Genomic DNA, 12610 nt, shown 5'->3' on the forward strand with positions numbered 1-12610 from the left:
TACTAATCCTACACTTGAAACATAAAATTCAGATGTGATCCGCCTTCATACGCACTCACACATTTTAACAGTAAAATTGCTATTCGTTTGACGGGTTATTCTTAACCAGTACCAAATATGGGATAGGTTTGTGAAGAAAGTCTGATATAGATATGGGCGGTAAGTCCAGTAGCTGAAAAAAATATTATCATTGCTTCATTTGGTTTTCTGTTTTTTTCAGCCTTTTCTTTAAACAGTCTTTGATGCCATAGCATAAATAACATCAAAAGGCAGTCGTTGAATCGTAATACAATTTTAGAAAACAGTTTGATTTTTCTTTTTGAGTGTGATTCTGTGATTAGCACGGCATTTGAAGAGTCAGATTTTAAAATAATGCTTAGTATAAGGAAGAATTTTATACCTAAGCAGCACTTTACTATTTTAACGTCAGCTAACCTAACCAGCATTTAATGTAAAAGGGACAAAATAATTAGTGAAAATTCGATGCACTTACTGCAAAATCAAGTAACCTCTTTTCTAAAATATATAATATAATCTATTAAATTATAAATGCCTGTAGAAAGTTATGAAAGATATGCTAATATTATAGCTATTCATGACCATGTCTGAACTAAATCAGTACACAGTTTCGCTTTCATGTGTTTTCATAGTTACAGTTGCTTGTTTTGGACTGCTATCTTTTAACAAGTAAATAAAATATGATTCAATACCTCTATGATCGTGTAAAAGGTGTTTCAAGTCCATTCGAAACACTTGTTCAAGTGTCTTGAGAACGTGTAAATTTGAGGTATTGAATGTTCGTGTTCAAGCTTTCTTGGATCGTCTACAAACAGCATTATATGCAAAAAAAAAAAAAAAAAAAAAAAAAAAAAAAGACTAGAAAATTGTATATTGTTTGCTCATTTCACGGTGACACGCAAAATTATATGAGTCATTTGTGGCAAAATATTCCGAGTAAAACCACTGCCCCTCCTAGATTTATTCAAAACAAATAAGTTATACATTGTTAGGTTATTAATGACGTTTACATTTATGAAAGAGAAACAAAATCACCTGAGTCTGTTTTGAGAAAAATATCCAAGAGTACTCGCTGCCATAACTTTACTGCCACGCGTAGATTTTTTAAAACAAAGACTTATACCACGCATAGAGTTGTTAGTGCAATAGTAGTATATGAATTGCTAATAAAACTCCAACTGGCCAAAGCAGTATATATATATCTTAAGATTATATATTTGTGTTATAGAGCCGATACTGTAACACAGATATATAATCTGAAAATATATATATACTGTTTTGGGCAGTTGGAGTTTTATTAGTAATCTTGAATTTTCCAAAGCTACAATGAATAATTTACTTGTATATGAAATATAAAAAAAAATTGTTAGAACCGTTTTTAAAAAAATCGCATTGATTTGTTTTCATCTTTTAGTACACTTCCTTTATTTTAGGGCTAGTAAGAAAATTCGTGAAACTCTTACTTCTTACTAATACTAGAGAATCTTAAGATTAAAATTTGATACGTATTCGTTGAACGATATGATATTTAGGCGAACATTAGATTGGGACGAATGGATATTTAAAATAAATTTTTCGGTATATAGAGGCCATCATACAATCAAATTGGTTGAAATCTCTATTTCGATTCTTTAAAAGATCATCATACTTCCTTTTCTCCTGTTTTCCAGTAAGTTTTGTAAGTTCTACATGATTGAATTTGTAGCGAATAATTAGGGATTACAGTTAGAAAAATAACAAATATCCAATTATCTTGTATCATAGAGAATTACATATGAAAATGCTCAAAAACCAATTTTTTATTAACAATTTTTAACGAATTTCCCGCCGGACTCCTAGGAGGACTCTAACGATTTTTCCTAGAGTCAAACTCTCAACGTGTATGACATCAGATCGCATGTCATTTAGAATTTTCTGAACGGTCCCATGAGATTGTTCTTGCTTGGAGCACACTATTTCGGAAGGAAAATTCGTAAGATTTCGATTTAAGCTATATTAGGTGAGAGAAAGTGAAAAGAAATTTGTTTTCTCCCCTCCAGGAAAGATGATATTTACGTACTTATTAGTTCATACGAGAAGAATACATTTTTGCACTCATAATACGCTCTGTCACAACAGACATACAAGGCAGAAAGAACTGGAAAACACAGACTAGACGAGTAACTTCCTCTATGCGCTATTGAAATCAGTTTGGACCGTCTGCACAGCGAAAGAACCAATCAACGCTCTCGGTGGGCAGGATCAGCGTCGTCTTGTGTGGATGGCGCTGCCATCGATCTTGGAACATCTTGAACGATCTTGGACATCGTGATGGATTGTCATAGTAACCATCGGATGGTTTCGTCTGCTTCCCATCTCAGTGTTAGATGTGGTGCAGAAAGATCAGATAAGCTAATGTACACTTTTTCTTGTACTGTCACTGGATTGGACGTTCCTTTCCAGCTTTTTTATATTAATAGAATTTTCTTCCTTTTAAAAGAGTTCACTCTGAAAGCAGTGTTTACACCACAGAACTCCACTGATAGATTTTTGGAATTCAAAATGGAAGAAAAATAATAATAAGAAACGTAATCTAGCCTTTAGTTACTTTTGAAATTTTCTATGTAGGTGACGTCAGATCGACTGGTTAGTTCCGTCGTCGAGTTTCCAGTTTTTCTCTGAGTTTGCTGTCTGTATATTCTAGTCTGTGCTGGAAAATATTACTGGCCCAAGTATGCGTGGTGAGACATGACACCGATGCGGAGGATGTGAAACAGGAAAAATCTTCACCTGTATAGCACAAAAACATGGGATTTCCTATGAGATATGTCGCTAAGGCCAGGGGTAAAAATGCGGGGGATGCTGTCCCCAACCTCCAGAAAAAATGTACGGTTTCCCCCAGTTTCTAAAAAATTACAATGGACAAAGATAGGCAGGGGGAACGTCATGCCACTTACCTACAGTCCCCTACCTTTTCAGATCCACTTTTACCCCTGGCTAGCTATACACTATAGAATAGATCCTAGGAAATCTCTTACGATTTGTCCTAGAGTCAAAATCTCAACGTCTATGGCATCAGATCGCATCTCATTTCCTGTGTTCTGAACAATCCTATGAGTTTTCTCTTGTTTAGAGTATGCTCTATTTCGAAAAGAAAATTCTAAAGATTACTTTTTAACAGACATCAGGTGAGAGAAAGTGAAAATAGACAACTGATGCGGTATGCTTTGCTAATTTATCGTGCAGGTTTTCTTTTGGTGCACTACTCGAAATAATTGTCACTCATTTACTTTTTTTTATTATTTCCAAAATGATTTGCGCTGAGCAACAAGAGAATATCTCACATGGTATAGATAATCTTCAAGGTGACCATCAAATAAGAATTATTGAAAAACTACAATTCTTTTACGATTTGCCTATAAATACGGTGTCCGGATGTATAGGCCTAGTATAAAAACTATAGTCAAAAATTACAAATCAACCTGTGCTAGGTGGCCAGTGAAAAGCACGAATGCTATCTAACCGAGTCAGTGTAGGGCGTAGAATGAGCCTGAGCGTTAGCGAGGGGGGTGCGTCCAATAGAAGCAAGCGCCTCAGCGAAAGCGAGTGGGTTTTGGCAATTATACGAGTTTGAATAGCACTTGTCATGGGATCATGGTAGTACCGCTCCAGTTGTAAACACAAATTACACTTCTGTAAATTGTGCAGAAATACATCGGCGGTGGAAAGTAGTATCACCGGTCATCTTTTGTATGCACTTACTTAGGTAAATGTTTCGCAGAAGGGGTCCAGGAGAACTAAAAATACAAAATTTACGGGAGAAATGGAAGATTCAAGTACCTAGACCTATAACCAAATCTAACTTACCGAAATTGTGATATTTCTTAGAAAAACTAGCTTGACACCTATTGCTAAACATTGTTCTTCACTTATTTTATCGATTGTAAAAGACTGATAATGATTTCGCACTTGAAAACATAAAATATAGGTGTGTTACTTACCATTTTCTGGATATAAACATTTATTTATTCATATATTAATTCAGAAGAAAAAGTGAAATATAACTAATAAGGAAACTGATTGTGGTGTTATTCTTCCAATAAAATATTAAGAGAAACGTAAAAAGCTGCACTATTAGCGCTGCGCTGTATTACTTTGTATTTAATTTTATTGCTTGTAGAAGTTTGTTCTTTATAAATATATCTTTTCATGCATAGTATTGAATTTTACCTATAAATCTTCCAAAATGTGGTGCGCCAAAAGTACACCAGCACCCTTCTGAATGTAATGCTTTTTTTTTTTTAAAAAAAAAAAAGAGGTATACTATTTAACAATACCGATATAGTGCCTGGTATTAGTATTAGTAGGATGTGCAATGTAGATAGCATTGGAGTTTATCAATTTTGAACATTTATTAAATAGAACTATTTCTGGATATTTAAAAACGCCATTCGGTCAAACAGTAAAACTCCTCACGTGTATAGCACAAAACAGTAGGATTTCCTACGAGATATGTAATAACATTTTTCCTAAGATAAATCCAAAGATGTTTCCTAGGATTTTTTTAAATGTATAGCAGCCCTTATGCTCCACAAATACTCATATTATTATTATTATTATTATTATTATTATTATTAGTAGTAGTAGTAGTAGTAGTAGTAGTAGTAGTAGTAGTAGTAGTGGTAGTAAGAGTCGGATTTAGATTTAGTGGGGCCGTAAGCTGTTGAAAGTAATTAGGCCCTTTATGTGTTTGGATGAATATTAGGCACTCTATATAAAGAAACGAAGAAACTAGTGATATTTTAAGAAGCAGGCTAGCAGAAAGAGCCTCATTACTTACATTATTGTAGCCTGCACAACAGGAAGCACTGTTGCTATGTGTATGTAAATTTTATTTTATTTATTGATTTTTTAATACTTTGGAAATGTATATCCAGTTTTTTCTTTAGTTTTGTGGGGCACCTGAGATAGTGGTGCCCTAAGCTTTAGCTTATACGTCAATCCAGCACTGGTAATAGTAATAGTAGTTTTTAACTCTATAAGTAATACAATCCCATTAGTTAAAAAAAAAGACCATTTCCAAAACATTCGCCTACTGCTTTTCGCAAGTAGTGATGAGCGCAAGAGTCTTGGTCTTGCAGTTTTTGCAAGAGTCTTGCATGCAAGACAAAACCAAGACCAGGAATCCCGATGCAAGACCAAGGGGTGCAAGACCAAGACTCTTGCGCAAGAGTTTTGCACAAGTACCAGCACTAATTGATTTTTTTATAGAATGTAAAAAAAAAAAATAAGGAGAAATTTTTTCGCTTCATTAAAAATGCTGCTGGAGTGAATGTGTTCCTAATAGTTATGCAATCCGTGTGAGTCGATCTGCCTTTGTAGCATATAGCTACAGTATGTCGTTTTCTGAATTGGTTGTTCGCGTTTACTGTAAATATTGCTCGTTTTCAAGCCACACAGGTGTCATCTTGCGCCACGTGAGCTTTTTAGCTGTACAAACACTGTGTGCGTGGATTTTCTCGGCGTTTTTCCGTTTCCGCCTACTTTCTTCATTTCAGTAATTTCTCATCATTACCGTCACCCTTATTCTTCGGGCATAAACGTGAGACGTTAAACTAGATACTTCATTTCATTTCAAAGCATATTAGTATTCTTCTTCCAAAACTAAAGAGAAATGAGTAGGGTCTATTGAACATCGGTAACACCGTACACCATAGGTGTTGACTACATATGTATGGACTTGGCTCCGAGAATCAAGCATCTGTTGGAAATTTTTATTGTGTGCTCATAAAATTAATATCGAAATAACATTTTCATGACATTGACAAAAACTTAGTGCATGTTACCATAAGTTTGATTTTATGGGCGGATGCTTATACGTTGAGTAATTGTTTATCAATATAACTTTTAGCCTCCTTAGGTATACGGCACATCGAGGATTGAGCTATACAACATTATACTGCAACAATAAATCTATATTATAAAATTGAAAGTGACTATTTTTGTGACCCCTAATCTCTTGAACCACCCGACCGATCTCCATCAAATTTTCAACATAGATGAGGTTTGGGCCTGGGAGTGTTTTCAACATTTAACTTTGACGGTAAAACTTAGGAAAGGGGAGAAGGCGGGAGTTATAAAATAATAAATAAAACCTACTAACTCTTGATCCAAACGACCAATCTCGATCAAATTTTTAACATAGATGAGGTTCAAGCCTGGAATGTTATATGTCAGTTCACTTTAACGGAGCAACGTAGGGGAGGAGGAGGAGGAGAGGGAGGAGGGGCGTCATTTAAGGTGGGCAGGAGGGGTCAATTGCCCCCCCCCAAGAGTTTGAGGAACACATATACTTTAATCTATTGTTTAGTAATATACCAGTGCAAAACATGAAAGTCTTATGTCGGGGTGCTCTTGCCCCCCCCCCCAAGCGAAGTCTGAAATGACGCCCCTGAGAGGGAGATGTACAAAGTGACCAAGTTTTTGACTTAACAGCTCTTGAACCGATCTCATTCAAACTTTTAACATGTACGAGTTTCGATCCTGGAAAAGTGTTTAGAATTTGTTTCACTTTGATAGTAGAACCTAGAGGCGGAGGAGCGGAGGGGGATTTCCGTTAAAGTCAGGTTTCCGCTTAGTGGAGGTGGACCTTTCCTTTCTTTTTTTAAATACATGCTTATAAAGGGGCACACTGAAAAATATATTGCTGTACGTACATTGTTCGATTACAGTACTTCTTTCTTCTATGAATAAATACACAAAAATTAAAATGAATACAAAATATGCTATGCACACGTTTTCTTTATTTTTCTAATAGCCAAGCAGGATTTTCTGTGTACATTGCTGCTTGGCTGCTTGACTTTCCGCATACAGTTTAGCCTGAAAAATTATACTAAGTGAATCAGAATCATTTTTTCGTAAGGTACATTTTTGCAGTTCCTTTAAATCTTGATACGTATTTATTCTACACTCTTCTTGGAACTCGGTATCGTATTCCTCTTCTTCCTCTATCTCGTTTTCTTCTTTCCGACATTCCGTATGATTATTGATTAAGTTGCGGGGATTAAGGACAATTTGTGGGGGTGAATATGAGTAGTGGTTGGGGAAGATCAACATTGTTCAGAAATATTTAACAAAAGAACGAATATTTTATCGCAGATAGTGTAATGTATATATCTCACAGAATGTCTAAACATCTTCTAAACGCTGTAGTCCGGAACTCAGAATTTTCCGTTAAATGTTTATTTTTCTTTCCGTTGTCCGCGTAACAGTTTCCGCTTAACGAAGGCAGTTTTACACGTTTTGTTCTCCAAAATTCATGGGACCGTGAAATATTTCCGTTTAAGACAGTTTTCCATTTAATAAAGGGTCCGTTGAAGACAGGTTTTACTATATATATAAAATAAAACTTAATAACTTTTGAAACACCCGGCCGATCTTGATCAAATTTTCAACATAGATGAAGTTCAGGTCTTAAGCGATTTTTATCATTTTACTTTGACGGTGCAACGTAGGGTGGGGTAGGATGGAGATATATGTAAAAAAAAATATAAGTGACTGTCTTTGTGACTTCATCACTCTTGAACAAGCCAATCGATCTCAATCTAATATTCAACATAGATGAGGTTCGGACTTGGGGTGGTTTTATCAAATCAGTTTGACAGTAGAACTTAGGGGAGGGGATGGAAAATGTACAAAAATAAATAAATCTTAATAACTCTTGAACCACCCGACCGAACTCGATCTCATTTTCAACATACATGAGGATCGAACCTGAGATGGTTTCTTTCATATCACTTTGACGGTGCAGTTTAGGGGAGAGCGAGAGGAAAGATATTTAAAAATGATCGAAAATGACGAATATCAGTGTCCAATCCATAGTTTTCGAGGTCGCTGAGTTGAATACTGAGACTTCCGATACCGTTTACGACCAAATTCAGCCCCGTAGCTTGTGGGAGAGGGAGATACATAATAATGATCAAAAATGACCAAATATTAGTATCGAATACATAGTTTTGGGCGTCGCCAAGGTGAACATTGATACTTTTGATTCCGTTAAAATGCAAATTCAGCACAGCAACTTGGGTGAGGAACGAGATATATAAAAATTATTGAAAATGACCATTATCAATGTCGAACTCAAGGTTTTCGAGGTCTTTGCAATGAACAGTGACACTTCCAATGCTGTGAATCGCAACATGGGGGAGGAGGAGTTATACCGTATAAGTTTATTGAAAATGACCGATATTAGTGCCGAATCCACAGTTTTCGGGGTCTCTGAGACGAACAGTGACACTTGTGATGCCGTTTAAATCCAAATTCAGCCCCGCAACTTGGGGAGGAGGAGGGGAGTGAAATATAAAAATAATATAAAATGACTGATATCAGAGAGCGCTTTACTAATAGTAAAAAAGTGGCTGACTAACGAATTATTATTATTATTATTATTATTATTATTATTATTATTATTATTATTATTATTATTATTATTATTATTATTTTAGTTTAACCCAACGAAGTGGGTAATTGATGCTAGTAATTCATATTCACAAGTGAGACTACAAATAACTTGGAGTTTGATGCCATTATTTTGTATTTGTAATACAGACACAAAAGACATAGACACTTGAGTTGTTTTCAGTTTTCACTCAAATTATTTAATTTTAATTCTCTCTCTCTCGGTCAATATTGCTAAACATTTCATCATCATCATAAATGATATTCTGCCATTATTATAGATTACTTGCTGCAACTAACAAGGTTTGACGTTCGGTGGTCGAGCTAGCCTCTTCGTCTTGACGTAGCGATTTTCTGTTTCAATACCTTCCTTCAACTAGTCTGCTTCGCTCCCTCTCTCTCTTTCCTTCCACAATACCTTCTAGCACGTCCCTCATAATACAGTTCTTCCTCAGCCAATATCCTAACCAGTTTCTCTTCCTTCTCTTAGCAACATCTAAAATTCTTCTTTTTTCCCCTACTGCTAATATTTCTAACACCTTCTTATTCGTTTTCCGTTCAATGTCAATGTTTCTGCCCCATACAGTACGTACATATTGGAATCAGTAAAATAAAATCTCAATATTTAATTGGAAGTTTATTTAATACAAGGATTAGCTAATCGTGGTTGAAAACAAAAATCTGACGCCTTTAGAATGTAAAAATAATTTTGCAATTGCAATTCATGGTATTTCAATAATCTGTGCCGTCTTGATTTTCTTTCATGCGTCTCAGGGGTAGCCTCCCCAGCTTGGGAACCAGAGGAGTATTGGATTTGTTAAAAATTACAAACAAATTACGAAACGTTGTGATTTAGGCATATCTAAGAAAGAAATTAAGGAACCCGGTTTTAATTTTAGAAAAGCAGATTTCCAAAAGATGTACATAGAACTCTCTAAAGTAAACTGGGATTGCCTTTCGCAATCGGATGATGTAAATATAGCACTAACAAACTTTTATCAAATGATTAACAACATATTTTCTATATGTGTTCCACTTAAAAGACATATCAGCAGAAGTTATCCATGTTGGTTTACTTATAATATAATTAAGAAAATAAAATCCAAGACATACCACCATAACAAGTGGAAAAATGGATCAACAAATATACTTTATCATCGCGATCAATTAGAGAGTAAAGAAATAAAATCTGACATAAAATTAGCCTACAAAACTTTTATTTTAAACTCAGAATGCTCTATCGAGAAAGGCCCAAACCAGATCTGGAGCTTTATTAAAAGCAGAATACAGCATTTGTCATCAAGCCCCCTTACATACAATGGTCATAATATCCAACATGTCAAGGAAATAGCACAGGCATTTGCACATTATTTCCATTCAGTGTACAACAATGTACCCGCCACATACGACGTTGACTCTTTTCTCGCTAATCGAACCGAATGTAATATATTAGACAACTTTCAATTAGATGAAATAAAACTCGAAGATATAGAAAATGCTATACGAGCGTTGAAACCAAAAGCATCTTGTAGTCCTGATAACATTCCCCCTTATGTTGTGAAAGGTTTCAGTGATATATTTAAATATCCACTTCGCACTATATTTAATATTTCTATTAGAACAAACACTTTCCCAGATAAATGGAAAGGAAGTTTAGTCTGTCCATTACCAAAATCTGGAAAAAAGAGAGAAATAGAAAATTTCAAGCCAATTGCTATTCTATCGCCCTTTGCAAAAATTCTTGAAAGTATATTATATGCGCGAATTTTAAATCATGTAGAACCTGTTCTTTTAACTTATCAACACGGCTTCTTACGTAATAGGTCTACTTCGACAAACTTATCAATTTTAACAAATTTTATAGTAACAGAATTAGATAAAGACGGTCAAGTAGATGTCGTTTATACTGATTTTAGCAAGGCATTTGACGTCGTTGATCTTGATGTCTTGCTACTGAAAGTAGCATCTCTGAACTTTTCGAAAAAAGCAATGGAGCATCTTTTATCATATTTGCATAACCGAAAACAATATGTTTCATACAAAGGATTTGTTACTAAAAAATTTAATACTCTATCAGGAGTCCCTCAAGGATCTAATTTAGGTCCTCTGTTGTTTCTTCTTGTTATTAATGATATTCCTCTATGTATTAACACTTCTCAAATTCTTCTTTTTGCCGACGATCTCAAATTGTACTCCAAAGTAAGTTCAATTGATGACTGCGTGAAACTTCAACAATATCTAGAGAGTATTCAAATGTGGTGTGATAAGAATAAATTAGTCCTGAATGTTTCCAAATGTAAATCTGTATCTTCCACGAGGAAAGAAAATCAAATTAACTTGACGTATACAATAAGTGGCACTTCCTTGTCTACCCCAAATACTATCAAAGATCTAGGAGTTATATTTGATAGCAAATTAACCTTTACTCAACACATTGACGCGATAACGAGTAGTGCATATAGAAACCTAGGTTTAATTTATAGGATATGACAGGATTTCTGCAAACAATCAACATTTATAAGGTTATATTTTTCATATGTGAGATCAAAATTAGAATACTGTTGTACTGTTTGGACACCAAATGTCATTAAATACTCTGATGCAATAGAAAATATACAATTTAAATTGTCAAAAATGCTTACATACAAGAAAACCGGTTTCTATCCAAAGTATGTCTCCTATGAAGACTTGGTAAGGAATTTTAATTTTCAAACATTAGAAAAGAGGAGATGTGTTTTTGATTTGTTGTTCTTACATACATTATTAAATGGTAAAATTGATAGTCCAGAATTAGTTTCAGAAGTATTATTACGTGTCCCAACAGGTAAGACTAGAATAGCAAACGCTGGGACATTCTATTGTAGAAAAGCAAGAACAAAAATATTACATAAGTCTCCTCTGTGAAGAATGTGTGCTTCATATACTGAAATGATTAAATTTCATGTAATAGATGTGTTTAGTATGTCAGAGAACAAGTTCAAAAGAATTACCATGCAATAACTTGTGTATAACTAGATAACGTATATTTGTGTATGTATAATAATGTATGTTAATAATTGTGTATACGACACTATAACTGGGCATTAAGCCTGTTGTGTTGTCCTTATGAAATAAATAAATAAATAAATATCTTATAAGTAGTTAAGCGTGGGCACCTAATAAACAAATAAAGGTCATCATCTATGTTGTACACTTACTTACACGAAGGTAAACTATATTACATTTAGAAACATACATTGTATTTCCGTTACTATTGGCGCATTGTAGAGTTTATTATTCCTTATATCCATAGTAAAATTTACCTATGAAAAACTTGAGATTCATTAAATGCAAGACTTCCAAGACTCTTGCATGCAAGGCCAAGACCAAGACCAAGACTGAGTGTGCAAGACCAAGACCAAGACTAAGACCAAGGGTTCCAGTGCAAGATCAAGACCAAGACTGCATGCAAGACCAGGACCACCCTGGCCTTAATCTTGGTCTTGCATTTGCTCATTACTATTCGCAAGGTGACAAGTGCAGCGTTTCCACTAGGCACTCTAGTCGAATTCTCTGGTCAATCTAATCGAATCGATCTCAGAAAATAGAATCTCTTTTGATCCAGTTGCCAATCGATTCGCCATCTTTGACCAGTAGGTGATTGAGTCGAAATTCTGATTACACAGTCGATTGAGTCGAAACTCATGTCAATTCGTCTGAATCGACAATAAATTGACTTGAAACCACTCCTTAACTGCCTGTTTGTGTTCGGTCTCTACCAGTGGCTTATTTAGGGGGCTTCCGGGCTTAAGCCCCCCGAAATCTTACTTACTATAGTAAAGTAAATGACATATCTTGAAGAATATTCACATTTCCAGGCAAAGCTCCCCGAAAGTCATCAAAGCCCCCCGAAACAAAATCATAAATACGCCACTGGTCTCTACATATATTCTCCTTTAATAACATTTAACAGCATGTACTGCTTAACCTAACATCTCATTGATAATCAAAACAGAAAATGAGAGAGAAGGCTAGCTGCGTCTTATTTGAAAATATTTCTTTCGTGATGCAAGTGTGGTGTCACCCGTGATGCACAATTTCATTGTTACTTAGCAGTTTCATTGGAATCTATCGCAGCTAAGTTTGGTAATAGATGAAACACACGCTACATTACATC

This window comes from Thermobia domestica, chromosome 9 (genome assembly GCF_964235325.1).
Source record: "Thermobia domestica chromosome 9, izTheDome1.hap1.1, whole genome shotgun sequence".
Taxonomy (NCBI): Eukaryota; Metazoa; Arthropoda; class Insecta; order Zygentoma; family Lepismatidae; genus Thermobia; species Thermobia domestica.